The sequence below is a fragment of the Octopus sinensis genome, linkage group LG5 (genome assembly GCF_006345805.1).
Source record: "Octopus sinensis linkage group LG5, ASM634580v1, whole genome shotgun sequence".
Lineage (NCBI taxonomy): Eukaryota > Metazoa > Mollusca > Cephalopoda > Octopoda > Octopodidae > Octopus > Octopus sinensis.
The window spans coordinates 44,810,937-44,830,514 of record NC_043001.1 but is presented as its reverse complement, the minus strand read 5'-3'; the positions used below and the strand labels follow the sequence as shown (position 1 = coordinate 44,830,514).

Sequence of the window (19,578 nt, the reverse complement as noted above, 5' to 3'; positions counted from 1 at the left end):
TCATTTTAGTTAGGGCATGAATGTCACACACTCTTCATTTTCTCTTTATCAATACTATGTGGCTTTGTGTCTATATAAGAAATCAATATCGACAATAGTATTAACAATAGCAATAATTGTGAAAATAGTAGATCTGTTAGTGGTGGTGATAATGGTGATGGTGATGACATTAACAGTTGTAGTAACTGCAATAGTAGTAGTATTAATAGTAGTTGTTGTAGTAGTGTAGTGGTTGTGGAGGTGATGTATGAATGATAAAAATGCTATTCTGATAGCCGATGAATAGTAGTTGTAGTGGTGGTGATAGTGTTAGCATTAATACTACTACCGCCGCCGCCGCCACTACTACTACTACTACTACTACTAATAATAATAATAATGATGATGATGATGATGATGCTGATAAAGGTGATGATTAAATATGACGCCGATGTTGTCGAAGAAAACCGATTTGCAAAACCGTTAATTTTCCAGGATTGGGTTGTGAGGAAAATAGGAGCAAATCATAGCTATATATTAACCAACCAACACTGAGCAAACCAGCTATTTCTTTTAAATATTTCGTTTTTCACCGCCATTTAATCAGATAAGTTCTGATCTAGTTTATTGATAAGCGTTCAGACGACAGCCTCACTTTCATCTGTCATTCTGTCGCTATGGTGAACAGTTTCCATGACAACGCCCCCCCTCCAGCCACTACTACCACCACCACCACCACCACCACTACTACTACTACTACCACCACCACCACTACTACTACTACTACTACTACTACTACTACTGTTACTACTACTACTACTACTACTACTACTACTTTGCCAATGTTAGAAATCATTGTTAACGTAACTACATTTGAACTCAGCATATTTAGTTACATTCCTCTTTTTACGTCGTGAGTCTGAATCCCTTCAAGAATTACTTATCCGTTCACTCTTCCAGGGTTTGTAAAATAAAAATACTAGTAATATACTGTGGTCAGCCTAATAGTGGAAACTTCTGGCAAAAAAATTAATATCTAAAAATTAAAAAAGATCTCAAATCCCGCCGAGGTCGACTTTGCTTTTTATCCTTTAGAGGGTTGATATAATCGACTTCCCGCCACTTGTACCAAGATTTTAAAGAATTATTATTATTATTAAGGCACCGATCTAGCAGAATTGTTAGCATGCCGGACAAAATGCTTAGAGGCATTTCGCCCGTCTTTACGTTCTAGGTTCAAATTCCAACGAGTTCAACTTTGCCGTTCATCCGCTCAGGGTCGATGAAATAAGTACCTATTAAACACAAACGTCGATGTGATCAACTAGTCTTGTGTCTATAACAGAAAGAATTCTTAATTCTTTAACAGAATTCCTTCTTCCTGTATGCTTTGAATCCAAATGCTACCGAGGGTTAACTTTGCCTTTCATCTCTTAGGGTCGATAAAATAAGTACCCGTTGAACACTGGATGTCGATGTAATGGACTTCCCCCTCCTAGCAAAATTGCTGGCTTTGTGCCAAAATTAGAATTACTGTCACTACTATTATTTTTATAACGAAGGCTGGGAATGATAGAGGTAGAACAGCTGACAACATACCATCGAGTTCTGAGTTCAAATCCCGGGGAAGGTAAAGAATACGCACACCCGGTGTTTAGAGTTAGAGTTAGGATTTAGGGTTACGCCGAAAACGGGTGATGTGCGTATTCTTTACCTTCTCATAAATACCGTGGAGGTCAACTTCGCCTTTCGTCTTCTTGAGGTCGATAAAATAAGTAGCAATCAAATATTTTTTGTGGGCGAAGATGGTTTCAGCAGAACAGCCGACTGTTTTGTCCGCTGCTATACCGATTTTACCTCCCTGCCATATTAATTCCCGTCTAATTACTTTAATTCTGAGTTCAAATCATGCCTGTGTTAACTTTACCTTTCTCACAGTCTTGGCTCGTTAAAATAAGTATTTGGATTGATTCAATAACCAATGCATCCACCACTAATATATACAAAAATAAAAGAAAAACTGGGATGTTAGGAACAATCATCGTGTGATATTAACATATTAGTTTCTCATGCATATATACTTACATACATACATACACACACACACATAACTTCTTGCAAACAAAAAAGTCAAGCAATTACATTTTTAAAAATTGAACACACACACATGCATGCATGTATGTATATTCAATTAAAAAAAGTAATTGCTTCACTTTTTGTTGTTTAGAAGTTATAATATAGAATAATGATATATATATGTATATATATATATATATATATTATACATGTTCATACACATACAGACACATTTATGCATGAGTCTGTCTGTCTATATATATTAGACACACATATACATGATACACACACACACACATATATATATATATACATTATACAGACGCATATATATATACACATCCATACATTTATGTATTTGTGAGTCTGTCTCTTTCTCTCTCCACACACATATACATAATACATAAATATATACACACACACACATATGTATATATATTCACATATATATATAGAAGCATGCTCACACACCCGTATATATATAATACGTATACATACATGTGTGTGCGTGTGTACGGTAGACATAAATGCATAACAAAAATAAATCAATGTTTCCCATCATGCAATGCTTACCTCCCCTTCCCCCGATGACTCGTGCGTTTCTTATCAGTCTTCCAAATCTAGCGAAAAAGGAAGGCTAGAATTATTTTAAACGCACTTTGCAAAATTAAGTAGCTTATTTCATTTTCATTTTTATTTTCAATTAAAGAGATTTAATTGTTCTTCATTCACCTTCTGTTATAAAAATTATGTGATCCTTTAATTTGTTTTCCTTTTGTCATTAATCAATATTTTACCTCACGAAATATATGAATTGAATCAATCACTTTGAAATTTTTCTGTATTTCGGTGTAAATATACACATGAATATTAGCCTTGGTGACTTTTAAAAATGCAAAGAATAAGATGAATCTCTAAAATTTTAATTTTCGTATTTAACTACTAATATATTTAACATTAAAACAAAAATAAAATCTCAGAAGGAACCGATACAAACAAAAAACAAAAGGGAAATTCGGAAGTTCACACGAAATAAAAAGATTATGATCAGCTACTGATTTCTCACACAGACACTTTATTATAGGTTTTGATAGAGAGAACAGTAGTACTTGAATGGTATTTATTTAATCGATCTTAGAATGGACAGACAATTTCCAACCAAGCAAAACCCAAATTCAGAGGGACATAACTATCAGATCACAACGCGTTTTGACCCTTCTACCGATACAGCTATCCACTCTGTGTTTCAGACATTAATAATAATCACTAGAATTCAGATAGATGTGGTAGGTCTGAGTCGGCAAAATTATGGTAGAAAATAAAAATCACACAATGACATTGTTGTTTAGCACAGCTCCAGAATAGTACTGGCTCAGTAAACTGAAGATGAAATCGTTTCAACGATTATCACGTTTTTTCTAGAACTACATGTTTTTATTTTTTCTTCGAGACAGTCAGGTGTGATTTAAGGGAGTATTAATTAGTTACTATTTCTAACAGGTCAAGTGATAGTGTAGAACCGTTATGTTAGTTAACTGTTGTCAAGAGAAAGAATAATAAATGATTTAACGGGGCCATTAACTGAATAATATTTTACGCTATCAGTTTGATTACCCTCTTCGATGGTGAGAAGAAAAAATTAAATAAATGTTACTCGGGTTTCTATTGCTGGAGGTATTTTTTCAGCTTTGACCGTCCTAGCTCGTAACTGCGCACGCGCATCTCTGTCAAATCTATCGGTTGCTTTGCTTTACCCTCCTCCTCTCCTCCACCACTCAGCAACCACCCTTAGTCGCCTTTAATTGAAGTCAGTGCTCGCTTGATGCTTGTGTTTTGTTATGAACTGACCATCTTTTGTTTTAAAACAAATTATACGGTAGGTATATATAACATATATATATATATATATACACTCACACATATGCATATATTTATAACAGTAATCTTTTTTATCTTGCAGTTAATTTTTATTATCTATTTCTTGTGTCCTTTCTTTCACATTTTCTTTAATTTAAATATATAGTTGATGTTATTGTTGATGTTTGATTCAATTAACCCTTAGCATACACATTTCTCTGTTCCCCATGAGTACCCTAAATTTAAAAAGAGTAAATACTAAGATTGATATATATATATATATATGCACATACTGATTCGTTTGCCACATAACACCCATCACACACACTATCTATAGGTATATATATATATATATATATATTATATATATACACATATACACTTTCATCATATATGTCTCTCCACCCGATTTCGCCTGTGGTCATCATTTGTCTATTGTAATGTTAGGGTTTTTCATCGTTATGTCGGGTATAGAGAGTAGCTTGTATTATTTGTATGTGGCGTGTGTGTGTGATGGAGTAGCAGGGAATTAACGGGAATCCTTAGTAAAGTTGATCCCTATATTCTTTGATGACCACTCCACTGTATTTTTTAAAAATGGTTTTTATTATTTTGTTTCCATCTTTTTAGAGAATGTGTATAGCCACAGTCAGTATTCAAGTGGGAGTTTAAATGATTTTTATACGGTCCCTTATTTTATAGTCAGCTTGTTTAAAGAAGAAAGAAGGGTACTGTGGGGGTGGGTGGTTGATGGTTTGAAGGAGAGAAAGAAAAGTAGCATTATTCTTTCGAACGCTAATATTACTGTTGTTGGCCTTGTGCATATAGTAGAAAGATTATTATTATTATTATTATTTTTATTATTGTTGTTGTTCTGTCTATCACGTTCGGCAGTTCTGTGTTAATGATGAAATTTTGTTATCAATATATTTTATCAATCATTAGTTCTATTTTAATCTTTGTTTAACTATTTGACCAAAATCCACATACAAACAATAAATTTTGATAAGTATAACTATCATTCGCCACAAGAGATGCGAAGAGACTACCCATGATATAATATTCCAGATAAATTACAATACGATGCAAATAAACGAAGATATATTGGTTTTATGACAATATATATATATATATATATATATATATATATATATATATATATATGTGTGTGTGTGTTTGCACGCTGAATAATATTAATAATCTCTCCCACTTGTTTCTTAAACTGGTGGGTGGAGAAACAGTTCAGTTTTTGTTTATCAATTTGATCTGAAGTCTCCGTTCACATTTTTTATTGGATGGGGGTGGTGGTGTGAATATCATCTTTCTTCCGTCAACTCTTCCTCTGCTCGGTTTTATTTTCTTCTTTCCCTTGAGCTTAATATACATAGTATTAATTTCACCCACAATGTAAATACCTGTATGAAATTCATTTAACGTATTTTACCATTTTTTTAACCTATAAATGAAGATTTGTGGCCTTGCAAACTGAGACTGTTACTGCTTCAGTTTCTATTTGGAGCCATTTCACCCCGCTACTTATTATGCCTTTTGAGAAATGCATGAACATCACCACATCCTAATTACCTTTGCCTATCTATCTATCCTGAATGTTAATATTTATTATTGTTTGTGTGGCAAATATTAGAAGGCTTGACTAAATTTCAATTTTATGTTCCGTGTTCAAATCCCTAAGAGTTGTCTTTTTCGTCGCTATGGTGGTAGGTGATAATAAGTACTTATGTACTAGTTCGATTCAATCGTCTATACATACTCAACTTCTGTGAGTACAGTGAGGCCGCTCGACTAGCTAGAAATAGCAGCCCAGTTCTTACAAATCACACCATACTTTCTTTAAAAGAAAGAAAAAAAAGGGAAGCACACACTGACTGATACAGAAAATGAGGGATGATCATGGAATGCTTTTGGTGAAAGGTTTTCACCCAAAGCTAACCTGGGACTAGAAAAAGAAGAAAAAAAGAAAGAAAAAACACGTCACACCATTAGTTTTGAGTTCAAATACTGCTAATGTCAACTTTGCCTTTTATTCTTTCGATATGATCCCATCCCCCAAATTTGAGGTCTTGTGTTCAGAAATGATGGCTTATAGACGGTAAATTTGCAGAATTGATAGTGTCATATAAAATACCTAGCCTTATTTAATGACATCTCGTTACATTCTGAGTTCAAACCATGTGGTAATACCTAAAGTTTTAGGTAAGAACTCGGGATGGTGGCGGTGTGATAACCCACTCCAGAATTCGAATGTTCCGTTTCCATAATTCCTCATATCAAGGCCATGTCTCTGTAAAAAGAAAATAAATGTTCAACCCCCCCACCCCCAACTGACCGATACTAACATCCTATTTTCCATTCCCTCTTGAAAACAGACCGAACACCTCAAGAATCGTCAAAGTGTATTTTAGCTTCGGCCCTATACATTCTCCTTTCATCTTGCCGGTGTGAATAAATTAAGTACCAGAAACATACTGATGTCAGTATAATCAACTGTTGTTTATTATAGCTGCTAGGAAAAAAAAAAGACGAAGAAAGAAACCCACCCGACCCGGGTTGACTTTTGACCCCGGAGTGTGTAAATTAATAAGTTCCAGCTATTGTTGTGTAAACCCAAGTTAGCGTTGATTTAGCAAACCTATTGCTAGATTTCATCTGTTGCCTAATTTGACACCAATACCTGGCCCTTGGGTACCTTTACTGGAGTACACTCTGTTACAGGATTCGGCCCAGCTTTCTGGTCTGAATACAATTTCCTCCTTTTCTCTAATCCATCCTGGAGGATCTGAAAAAGGTCACAGGCGCTGTCTTTCCCTCTCATTACAACAGTTAATAATGGTTTCAAATTTTGACACAAGGCCAGCAATTTTTGGAGAGGGATAAGTCAATTACATCGTTCCCAGTGTTCAACTGGTACTTATTTTATAGACCCCGAAAGGATGAAAGGCAAAAATCGATCTCAACGGAAACTGAACTCGGAACGTAAAGACGAACGAAATACCGCTAAGCACCTTGCCCGGCGTGCTAACGATTCTGCCAGCTAACCGACTTATTACAACAATTAATAATACTTTCAAATTTTTGCACAAGGCCAGCAATTTCGGAGGATGTGCTAAGTCGATACTTATTTTATCAACCTCAGAAGGAGGAAAGACAAAGTCGACCACGACTGTATTTGAACTCAGGATGCAAAACCGGAAGAAATGCCGTTAACTTAACATGTGAACGATTCTGCCGTATTAATGATAAATGCATTCTAGTCATGGCTGTCGTAGGATAATATACTCCGAACTTTATATAATGTATCCTTTTTAGTCAACGTTCTTTACATTCAAATCTTGCCAGTATCGTTAAGTTAATCGGTTGTTCTCAGCATATTCAAGATGTTTATAGGGGGAAATCATTAACATCTTAATATCTCCCTTCTCATCCATGATGACAATGGTTACGTTTAGCTCTAGATCAGCTTTGAAGCAAACCCTCCATTAAGGGCATTCAGACGCGATCATCTAATCTATTTTTGTTTTTGAGCTTCGGCTACATTATCCAATGTGTTCTCTCTTTATATTGAGACACAAATGTGATTTCAAAGAGGTTTGGTTGTTATTTCCACATTAAATTGTACCTATATAAGAAAGAGGGTGGCAACAAAATGGTTTAGAATTGAGGTGTTCGTTCAAGTCAACGACTCCGCGTTCTCGTTTTCAAAATACATCCAGGATTGATAAAGTAAAGTACCAATTTATACTGGCAATGGTGAAGGGAAGGTTTATCACTTCTGTTTTAATAATTATTTGCTGTGGCTTGGCAGAGTTGTTAGTGTCGGACAAAATTAAATGTGATATTGAGTTCAAATCCCATCGAGGTGAACTTTGCATTTTATCTTTTTGGGATCGATAAAATAAATTAGCAGTCAGATACAGGTATCGATTTAATCGACAATACCTTCACCCCCAAATTCGTGCCAGTATTAGATATCAATGATTATTTCTTTGTCGTAGTGAGATTGTGGTGCGTTTAAAACCTTGCTCTTCTTTTCTGTTAAAAAGAATATGAAGCCCTGTGTGAATAGACTCTAACTCTTAGTTTCAAATCTCGATTGAAGATCCATCCCTTATTTTTGCCCTGATAATGCCTTTGGGGAAAATATCAACAACTCTTTTTTTCTTATTCCCACCTCTGTAAATTATTTTTATATATATAAAAAAATGCATTGCTTACTCTAGTTGTTTTTAACCTAGGGTACATTTACACTGACGTGGTGTGAGAAGATGCCAAACAATCTGTTATGTTTTGTTGACGCACACAGTTTTAGTTCCTTTGACATCTGCTGGTTGTTCAACATAAAATCCAGATCTCTCTTATCACCAAAATAGCACATTTTTGAAGGATAATTGAGCAAAAACAGCAACAGCCAGCGCATTAAATGATCTTATGAATAACTTTGATTTGTTAAGCCTTCATTATTAAGGGGTGCGATAATGATTTTGAAATCGCGGGTGCAAAATATGGAAGAAGATTGAAGACAGCAACCATGTCCTTTTTTGCAGTGACTCAGAGACTGATGAGAGAATTGGAGAAAGAAACTGTTTTATCGGTTATCCTCAGACTTGTGATATGGTCTTAATACTTGCAACAGTGTAGACTCTGCTAAAGTCACTCAAAGGACAGGGTTAGGGTTTTAAACCAAGCGTTGGATTAAACGTAAAGAACATTAGGTAAGCTTAGGGTTCACGACTCTGGTTTTGATTTGCATATCAAAACAATTCCAGTTTAAATTATTGCTGTTAATATTCATCCAGTTTAAGGCATGAACGTCCCCACTGCCTCTCGTTTCTTTTATCCTGTCTTATGTACACGGTATCTTAAAAATGCGGGTGGAAAGTCATGTGTCAGAAGAGATAAACATTCTCAGCGGTTTGGTTTCGCTTCCCAGTTGCAACCTATGTCAGCACCCCCCTTTCCATCGCTGGTGTCCTTCAGAATGGCATTACCACAAGTTCCCATTTTAATCTCGTTGTCTAAACAAAGAATTCTATCTTTTTTTTTCTCCCATGCTAGGACGGTGGGTTGATAATCTTTAAAGCAAAATGCTTTGTGATAGTTTATTCTGGCTCTTTATGTTTAGTTGTTCAAATCCTACTAAAGTAAGCTTTGCCTTTTATCTTCCCTGGGGCTGATAAAATATAAAACCATTCAAGTATTCGTAGCAATGATATCGACAAACCATTGCTAACATTTCTGGTCTTGTGCCGATGTTAGAAATTGAGGTGTGCGTGGTAAAGTGGAGATAAACTTTTGGAGATTGTCAAATGAATTTAGGACCTGGTTGCGCTGTACAATTGAATATATTAGTATCTCCCTGCCTATCCAATGCAGAATCAAGGTAACTGAGTGGGTGTCATGGCATTTCAAATCCCACTTTAAAAATCTTTTGAGCTTAATTGTGTTGACGAATTTTAGTTTTGTATATACGTAGTCTTCTAAATTCTATGCGTCTTAGTTGACCATTGTTTTCTTTATATATTGGAAGACCTCTCATTTCAACGTTTCTTAGCTCACCAATATTTTCATCGTGTATAGGGTAGTCCACTCAATTTGATGTCTTAGTTCACTTATGTCTTTTGTATGAACAATGCTTATGTTATTCATACTATAGGAAAGGAATAAATACTCCAAGATCCATTTTTTATAAATATTGGTACTAGTTATATACAACAGTCAGTTCAACCAATTGTGTCATACTCCTAAAGAAATCTGTAATCTTGTCACACTCCTAAAGAAATCTGTAGTCTTGTGCTTATGTAAGGAATCATTGTTATAATAAATAAAGGACGGTTGGATGGCAGAATAGGGGAAATGTCAGATTAACTACCTTACGGTTTTTATTTCCGCCCCTCCACACTGTGTTTTCAAATCCCGCCGAGTTGACTTCGCCTTTCACCTCTTTGAAATCGATAAATTGACTTGAGTGGTATTTGGCATCGATTAAATCGACTAGACACACTCCTTCTTTACAGATTTGTGGCCTTGTGCCAAAGTTGACGGTCGATGACAGAATCAGAAAAGCAGTATTTAGTTATGTCCATTTATGTTGTGCGTTCAAATCTCAGCTAGGTTTACTTTGCTCTTTATCCAACTCATTGGGATTGATGGATTGCTGAGGATACGTCTGAATCAGTCGACTAAATCTCATTCCCTGTTCATTGTTTCCAGCAGTATCTTAATATGTTTGAAAAATAAGCCTACTGTTATTATTTCGTGGCCATATTGCTAGCATATATACATGTACCTACACAGAGAGAAAGCCAAAGATTGGAAAATCAGATAACATTATTTCTACGCTGATTTTCCCCCACTGCGCGTGTGTGTATTTAGTCTGGTCTGGACTTTATTTATTTGTCTGTCTCTCCTTCTCTCTGCTCTGTTTCATGAGCAGCCCACACCTCACGTTCCACGTTCCCTCCTCCGCTGAACTCATGTCTGACCTCAGTTTAGTGGACTCTCTGACTCTAATCTAAAACTATTACTACTACTACTACTACCACCACCACCACTACCACCTTCTGATGTAGACGGTATCTTCATGAAAAATCGAATGTCTAGACATCCCTCAAAAATACACCGCCCTCCCCTTAACCACATAAGCACAACACATTAACACCGTACGTTTTAACTATATTTACATGCAAAGAAAAACAAAGGTAAATGCACGCATTCATAGCCACAGAAACACACACATATACACACATGCGTGTGTGATACAACGAACATCTTTCGATGAAAGGAAAGAATGATCGGAGTAGGCATATATATGGATGATTTGTGCGTGTCTTTCCTTTTCAACGTTATAGATTTCTCTATTTAAGTATATGTATATGTATGTGTAGATATGTCGACGTAGATCATTGTGTGTCTCAATACATGCATCCGTATAGTTGTGTGTGTTGAGAGAAAATGAAGGAGACGGTTGAGGGGAGCAGTGAGTGGGAAAAGAGGAGCTCTGTACGTGTGTATGTATATATCCTGAAATGTACACACACACACACATATATATATTTATATATACGTATGTATGCTTATACACACACACACACACACGTGTGTGTGTGTGTGATCGTTATCTCTTAATGTCTCTTCCTGTACCTGGTTGGTTGGTATAACTCCGGTTATCATCATCATCAACAACGTCATCGTAGTCGTCGCTATTATTCAGAAGGTAGCCTGATAGATATGTCGATAACAGCCTAGCTCATCTCTCATGCACAGTGTGTTTTATCTGTTTATCTGTAAAACTACTAGTCAGCATACACATTCTGTCTGTCTTTCTCAGTCTGTCTATTTTGCCTACCTATCGCACTATCTCTCACTTCCTCCTTTATTCTTTTTTCTTTCTTTCTCTCTCTCACTCACACACACACACATATATATAAACTTCTATAACCAATACAAATTTGAGTATGTATACAAACATACATTTTCCTCTATCCAACTACCCCTCAGTTATTCAGTGTGTCTATCTTTATATCTGTCTAACAGTCTATATCTCCCTCTCTCTTGCCTTATCTCAACTTCAACACCCTGCCTACATTACATTGCTTACACACACTATCTCTCTTGGCCTTAGTCAGGCAGTCTGTTTATCTATCTATCTATAGCACTCACCCTCCTCTACTTCTATCAGGCTTTATCTCGACTTCGTTACTCAATATAATGGTGGAAGAGAATACACACACACACACACAGACATACACACAGGCACATATGTGTATAGACATTCACATATACACTGTCACCCGACCAGTGATATAAATCTGGCTATCCACCCCTTCTCTCTTGCCAGTTTTATCTCTATTCCAATACCTGATATAACGCTAGAACGAGGTACATACGCATTTACACATACTCACACACATACACATTCAGTCCCACACATACACAGTCAAGTGTGTATGGTATGTAGTTTCCTTACCCGATGCAAATTTAGTAATAGCTTTCCACATTGTCTCTAATCTATGCATATCTCACTCTCATTATATATACATACACACACACACACACCACACACACACACACACACACACACAACACACACACACACACGTGTGTGTGTGTGTGTGTTTGTGTACACAAACACTGAACAGAAAGGAGAAGCTGAGAGTATAGTGAGGGTGTTTGGTGTTTATATAAATCTTCCTGTCCTCTTATCTAAAATATGGTAATGTAATGATATATAAATATACATACATTCTTATATACACACACACACACATATATATGAAGATAGATAGGTACTTACATATATACACATGTATCTGTAAATGTGGCTTTGTGGTGAAGATGTTTGCTTTCCAGCCACAGGGCTTCAGGTTCAGTTTCAGTGTGTAGCACCTTGTCTTCTACTTTTGGCACCAGGCTGACCAAGCTTTGTTAGTAAATTTGGTAGATGGAAACTGAAAGGAGCCTCTTTGTGTATGTATGTATAATTTCTAAAACAACTACAAGATGGAAATCCACCTGAAGCTAACTAACCAAAACACCTCTTTGAATTGTCTCAGTTTTCCTCATCATCATAATTTAATGTCTGTTTTCCATGCTGGTCTGTATTCGACAGTTTCACAGGAGCTGGCTAGCTGGAGAGTTGCACCAGACACTTTTTATATAGTTTCTTATTTCTTTGTTGCCCACAAGGGGCTAAACATAGAAAGGACAGACAAAAGGATTAAGTCGATTATATCGACCCCGAAAGGACGAAAGGCAAAGTCGACCTCAGCGGAATTTGAACTCAGAACGTAAAGACAGACGAAATACCGCTAAACATTTCGCCTGGCGTGCTAACGTTTCTGCCAGCTTGCCACCTTTTTTTATATAGTTTCTATGAGTGGATACCCTTCCTAATGCCAACCACTTTACAGTGTGTTGGGTACTTTATATGTGCACTGGCAAGGGTGCTTTATACATGGCACCAGCACAGGTGCTTTCTATGTGACACCAGCACAGGTCCTTTCTACATGACACCTACACAGGTTCTTTTTATGACACCGGCACAGTGCCTCTTATATGGCACTGGCACGGATGCATTTTATGTGGTGCCTTGGTACCAGCATGGGTGCTTTTTATGTGGCTTTAGCACCTGGAGCTTGCAAGACAAGGACCTCTTGACTGAGAGAGGGATTGGGGGGAGCATAGCTGTAAAGATCATACCTGTATGTATGCCCCTTCTCCCCACTCTCTTTTCTATTTTTCTCCTTTTTTTTTCTCTTTATCTCTCATTCTTTTACTCTCTATTTCCTTCCCTGTCTTTTCATCTATTCAGCTTGAAGCATTTGATCTGTATAAACATAATGCAATAAAGTGTTCCCCTGAACTGTTGTGGTTCAGCATTCAATTGCATTTAGAACATCCATAGCAGAGGATGCAAATAATCACAATAGTGATTTGAGAGTACCATAAAAACATGTCAAGCCATGGGGGAAATATTACCTTACTTGGGAAATGGGTGAGGGTTGACAACCAGAAGGGAATCCAGCAGTAGAAAATGTCTCAAGGATTCCTGTCTGATCTATGTGAGAATGGAAAAGTGGCTGTTAAAACGATGATGATAATGCTATATATATATATATATATATTATATATACACACACACATACATATATTGCATGTGGACTGTTGACGATTTTCCTTATTTTTTCTTCTTTCCCTTTGGATTTTCCTGTTTCCAAAGAAGAGCTATGTTCAAAATGTTAACAACTCTCTCCTTCACCGAATGTCAAGTTAATATATTTCTTGCGCACATCCTCACGTTCATTTTTTTTTTTTTCCTTTCTCTCTCTGTTTTTATTGGTTGTTTATCTATAATTATATATGTGTGTGTGTAGAAGCATCATTTCACAGCCTCCTATGCTGGCTCAGGCTGGACGGTTTGACAGGAGCTAGCAAGTTAGATAACTACAGCATCTACATGCATATGCCCATGTACATATATATATATATTCATTATGAGTGACAGAAGCAGTATTAGTTCAAAATAGCTATCTGGGACTTATGGAATAGTGCAGTGGCATCTTGGTTGGAGGGCTGGTATAACTTTTGTTTCATGTGTTCATATACATATATAGAAGTAGATGTAGAGATAAGGGAATTAGACAGATCAATATATAAAGTGTAATAAATACATGGAAAACAAAAAATGTATATATGTATACATAGAAAAAAGTCTAACTTACACAGATTAGCAATGATGTAGAGAATTAAAGAGGTGGAGGTAATGGTATTATGGCAATCCATAATAATGTTTGTAGATTGATTCCATCATAGGATGAGATGAGCCTCCGTCTTCAAGGAAGAGATCTTATATTTGAGATGTTGAAGGAGGGAAGTTCAATGATGGAACATACATACATACATTCATATGTTATAATTCAAGTTGTGTCCTCTTGAAGCACATCTGCTTATTCCTGTAATTCAAAGGTTGTTTGCAGAGGTTTTATTTGTCTGGAAAATATATTTAGCAGAGTAATAACATATCAAAACAGGGGATTAGAAACAAAAATTTTTGATATTATTTATTCACCATTACATGTGTTTCATTTGCTTATAGAAGTTACAAAATTGTACATGTAGGTGAAACATGTAAGATATCTCCTATTAGATATTCTTGAAACAAAACAAAGTCGTAGGTATTCTTTGATTCTCTGTCCCACTTGAACAATTTTGTAACCCTTATTAACAAATGAAGATACATGTAATGGTGAATAAATAATACAAAAATTTTTCTTCAGTCTCCTGTTTTGAGATATATATATATAATTCCATTTGCATTATAACCTCAAAGTATACTTTATAAAGCCTGTCCATGAGTATTGGCTATGAGGGGCTATTATCCAATGAAAATGGATTACTTACGATATATCTGAAGATATGTAGATATTCATTGAGTTTATATAAACTCCAACAAGGAGAATGGAATGAACAATTTGTTTTATAGCATATGTCTACAGTTATTTCATTGACACTTTACCAGAAATTTATTGCTGGAGTATTATTATATAATATACAAAATAATGCATTAAATCAGTATTATTACAGTGGTGCTGAAAAATATTGACTTTTAAAGTCTATGTATAAATTGATATATATATGTATGTGTGTGTACATACATATGCATATATTTATATATCATAGTCCTCCAGGCAGTAACAGAGGAATTTAAGACAGGTTGCCCCTGGGAAGTCTTCTATGCTGATGACCTGGTCATCATAGAATCACTACCAGAACTAGAGAAGAAACTTCAAGTGTGGGAGCAAGGTTTAGAATTGGTGCCTTAGAGTCAATGTTGCAAAGACCAAAGTTCTAGTAAGTAGGAAGGGGAGCACATCATACACTGCTTCAGGTAGTTGGCCCTGCTCGATCTGTAGAAAAGGTGTAGGTAGAAATTCCATAAGATGTACCCAGTGTAAGCTATGGACACATAAGAGGTGCAGCAACATCAAAGGAAGATTAACCGGGAAGATAGCTTTCACATGCAGCAGATGCACAGGAGCAATAGACACCACAGATGCTCAGAAAACAGACTCCATCACATGCCAGGAGAAGAAAGTAGAAGTAGTTGATAGCTTCTGCTACCAAGGTGACCATGTCTGTAGTGGGGGTGGATGCTCAGAGTGTTACCACTAGAATAAGAATAGCTTGGGCAAAGTTCAGAAAGCTTCTACCCCTACTGGTGACAAAGAGTCTCTTGCTCAAAGTGAAAGGTAGATTGTATGATGCATGTGTGTGAACTGCCATGCTTCACGGAAGACATGCATAGGCTCGAAAGAAATGAAGCCAGCATGATCCGCTGGATGTGTAATGTCAGTGTGCACACATGATAGCGTAAGCGCCCTGAGAGAAATATTAGACATAAGAAGCATCGGATGTGGCATGCAAGAGAGACGTTTGCATTGATATGGTCATGTACTGCAGATGGACGAAGAGAGCTGTGTGAAGAAATGCCACTCCCAAACAGTGGAGGGGATCCGGGGTAGAGAGAGACCCAAGAAGACATGGGATGAGGTGGTGAAGCATGACCTTCGAATGTTGGGCCTCATAGAGGCAATGACAAAATACTGAAACCTCTGGAAGTATACTGTGACTGAGAAGACCCAGCAAATAAAGTGAGTCCACAGCTGTAACCTATACCAGTGTCACATAACCAGCCCACTCAAAAGTACCTTGGATCATAGGGCAACATTCCATACTTGGGGAGACCTATTGGGTCAAGTACATCAGCAATATCAAAATCAAATCAAATGGAAATTGTAGTTGTGAGCCCCGTACCGGAGCACGCAAAAAGCACCATTCAAACGTGGCTGATGCCAGAGCCGCTTTGACTGGCTTCCATGCCAGTGGCATGTAATAAGCACCATCCGATCATGGTTGATGTCACCTCCTCTGGCCCCTGTTCCAGTGGCACGTAAAAAGCACCCACTACACTCTTGGAGTGGTTGGCATTAGGAAGGGCATCCAGCTGTAGAAACACTGCCAGATCAGATTGGGACCTGGTGCAGCCTCCTGATTTCCCAGACCCCCAGTCGAACTGTCCAACCCATGCCAGACAGTAAACAACAATGATGATGATGATATATATGTGTGTGGGTGTACATATATGCATGCATGCATACATGCATACATACATACATACATACATTGTCATTGTCAGCATCAGCTCATCCTTTGAATCTGAGGATTGATTTACCATTGTTTAGGCCATTAATGCTGGTGGCGGATGTGGCTAATGAGGTTGATCCTTGTGTAGAGCATGTGTTTGAATTGGCCACATGTGAATGTCAAAATTGGTTGTGATTGCTGCTGCTTTTTGGGCTGCCGTTTTCTCTTCTCTTTTTTTCTTTCTTTCTCTTTCAAACAATCTTACATGATTGTTTATGTTTTGCCAGTAGTCGGGAGGACTGGTTACGGTCACCTCAAAAATCAGGGGGTCGAAGCTAGTCTGCTTGAGAATTGACTTTGGTTGATTTTTGTGTGTATTTCTTATACACACATGCTTTTGTATTTTTATCAGATCAGATTGGTGCCTGGTGCAGCCATCTGGCTTGCCAGTCCTCAGTTAAATCGTCCAACCCATGCCAGCATGGAAAGCGGATGTTAAACGATGAGGATGTATATATATGTAATGTGTATATATGTATATGTGTATATATATGTATATGTGTATATATGTGTATATATATGTATATGTGTATATATGTGTATATATATGTATATGTGTATATATGTGTATATGTGTATATATGTGTATATATATGTATATGTGTATATATGTGTATATATATGTATATGTGTATATATGTGTATATATATGTATATGTGTATATATGTGTATATATATGTATATGTGTATATATGTGTATATATATGTATATGTGTATATATGTGTATATATATGTATATGTGTATATATGTGTATTATATGTATATGTGTATATATGTGTATATATATGTATATGTGTATATATGTGTATATGTGTATATATGTGTATATATATGTATATGTGTATATATGTGTATATATATGTATATGTGTATATATATGTATATGTGTATATATGTGTATATATATGTATATGTGTATATATGTGTATATATATGTATATGTGTATATATGTGTATATATATGTATATGTGTATATATGTGTATATATATGTATATGTGTATATATGTGTATATATATGTATATGTGTATATATGTATATATGTGTATATATATGTATATATATGTATATGTGTGTATATGTGTATATATGTGTGTATATGTGTATATATATGTATATATATGTATATGTGTGTATATATGTATATATATGTGTGTATATATGTGTGTATATATGTATATATATGTGTGTATATATATGTATATATATATATATATATATATGTATGCATACATGTATGTATATGTATATATATGTAAAAAGCACCATCCGACTCGTAGCCGATGCCAGCACCGCCTCGTCTGGCTTCCGTGCCGGTGGCACATAAAATACACCAATCCGACCGTGGCCGTTGCCAGCCTCGCCTGGCACCTGTGCAGGTGGCACGTAAAAAGCACCCACTACACTCACGGAGTGGTTGGCGTTAGGAAGGGCATCCAGCTGTAGAAACACTGCCAGATAAGGCTAGAGCCTGGTGCAGCCTTCTGGCTTCCCAGATCCCCGGTCGAACCGTCCAACCCATGCTAGCATGGAGAACGGACGTTAAACGACGATGATGATATATGTATATGTATATATGCATACATGTATATATATGTATATGTGTGTATATATGTATATATATGTGTGTATATATGTATATATTACTTTACTCTTTTACTTGTTTCAGTCTTTTGACTGCGGCCATGCTGGAGCACCACCTTTTAGTACTTATTCTATCGGTCTCTTTTTGCCGAACCGCTAAGTGACGGGGACCTAAACACACCAGCATCGGTTGTCAAGCAATGCTAGGGGGACAAACACAAACACACACACATATACATATATATACATATATACGACAGGCTTCTTTCAGTTTCCGTCTACCAAATCCACTCACAAGGCATTGGTCGGCCCGGGGCTATAGCAGAAGACACTTGCCCAAGATGCCACGCAGTGGGACTGAACCCGCAACCGTGTGGTTGGTTAGCAAGCTACTTACCACACAGCCACTCCTGCGCCTATGTGTGTATATATATGTATGCATACATGTATATATATATATATATATGTATGCATACATGTATATATATATATGTATGCATACATGTATATATATGTATGCATACATGTATATATATGTGTATATATATGTATATATATGTGTATGTATATATGTATATATATGTGTATGTATATATATATATATATATAAGAATGAATGTTTTTATATATAATGAACGTGAAATACAGGAAGGGACGAACACGGAACACAGACAAATCATTCGAAGCCTTCAATCTTCAGTCAGACACCGAATCATCATAGCAAATTTCGGCTGTTCAATTCAATTTCGGCTGTTCAATATATATATATATATATGTATGCATACATGTATGTGTATGTATATATATATATATATATAATATATATATATATATATGTATGCATACATGTATGTATATGTATATATATGTCTATATATATATGTTGGCGTTAGGAAGGGCATCCAGCTGTAGAAACACTGCCAGATCAGACTGGAGCCTGGGGCAGCCCCTGGCTCCCCAGACCCCGGTCGAACCGTCCAACCCGTGCTAGCGCGGAAAACGGACGTTAAACGATGATGATGATATGTATGCATACATGTATATATATGTGTGTATATATATATATCCCGTGCTAGCACGGAAAACGGACTTTAAACGATGATGATGATGATGTGTATACAAGCATTTATATATATATGTATGTATATATTCTTTTACTTGTTTCAGTCATTTGACTCTGGCCGTGCTGGAGCACCATCTTTAGTTGAGCAAATTGACCCCAGGACTTATTCTTTGTATGCTTAGTACCTATTCTATTGGTCTCTTTTGCTGAACTGCTAAGTTACAGTGACGTAAACACACCAGCATCGGTTGTCAAGCGATTTTGAGGGGACAAACACAGGCACGCAAACATACACA

At 36.4% G+C, this 19,578-nt stretch overlaps 1 protein-coding gene across 3 annotated transcripts in view; it reads left to right on the top strand.

Annotated features, from left to right (window-relative positions):
- Positions 1-3,758: 3,758 nt before the first annotated feature.
- The window catches only part of LOC115212133 (zinc finger protein 83), a 66,899-nt gene continuing 51,079 nt past the window's right edge, over positions 3,759-19,578 (top strand). For 2 of the 3 annotated variants that reach the window (XM_036503374.1, XM_036503375.1), the window contains exon 1: positions 3,794-3,931. The gene's annotated coding sequence lies outside the window, so the exon portion shown is untranslated. Of the gene's footprint in view, positions 3,932-19,578 lie in introns of all 3 variants that reach the window. The other variant, XM_036503376.1, reaches the window with a different exon arrangement.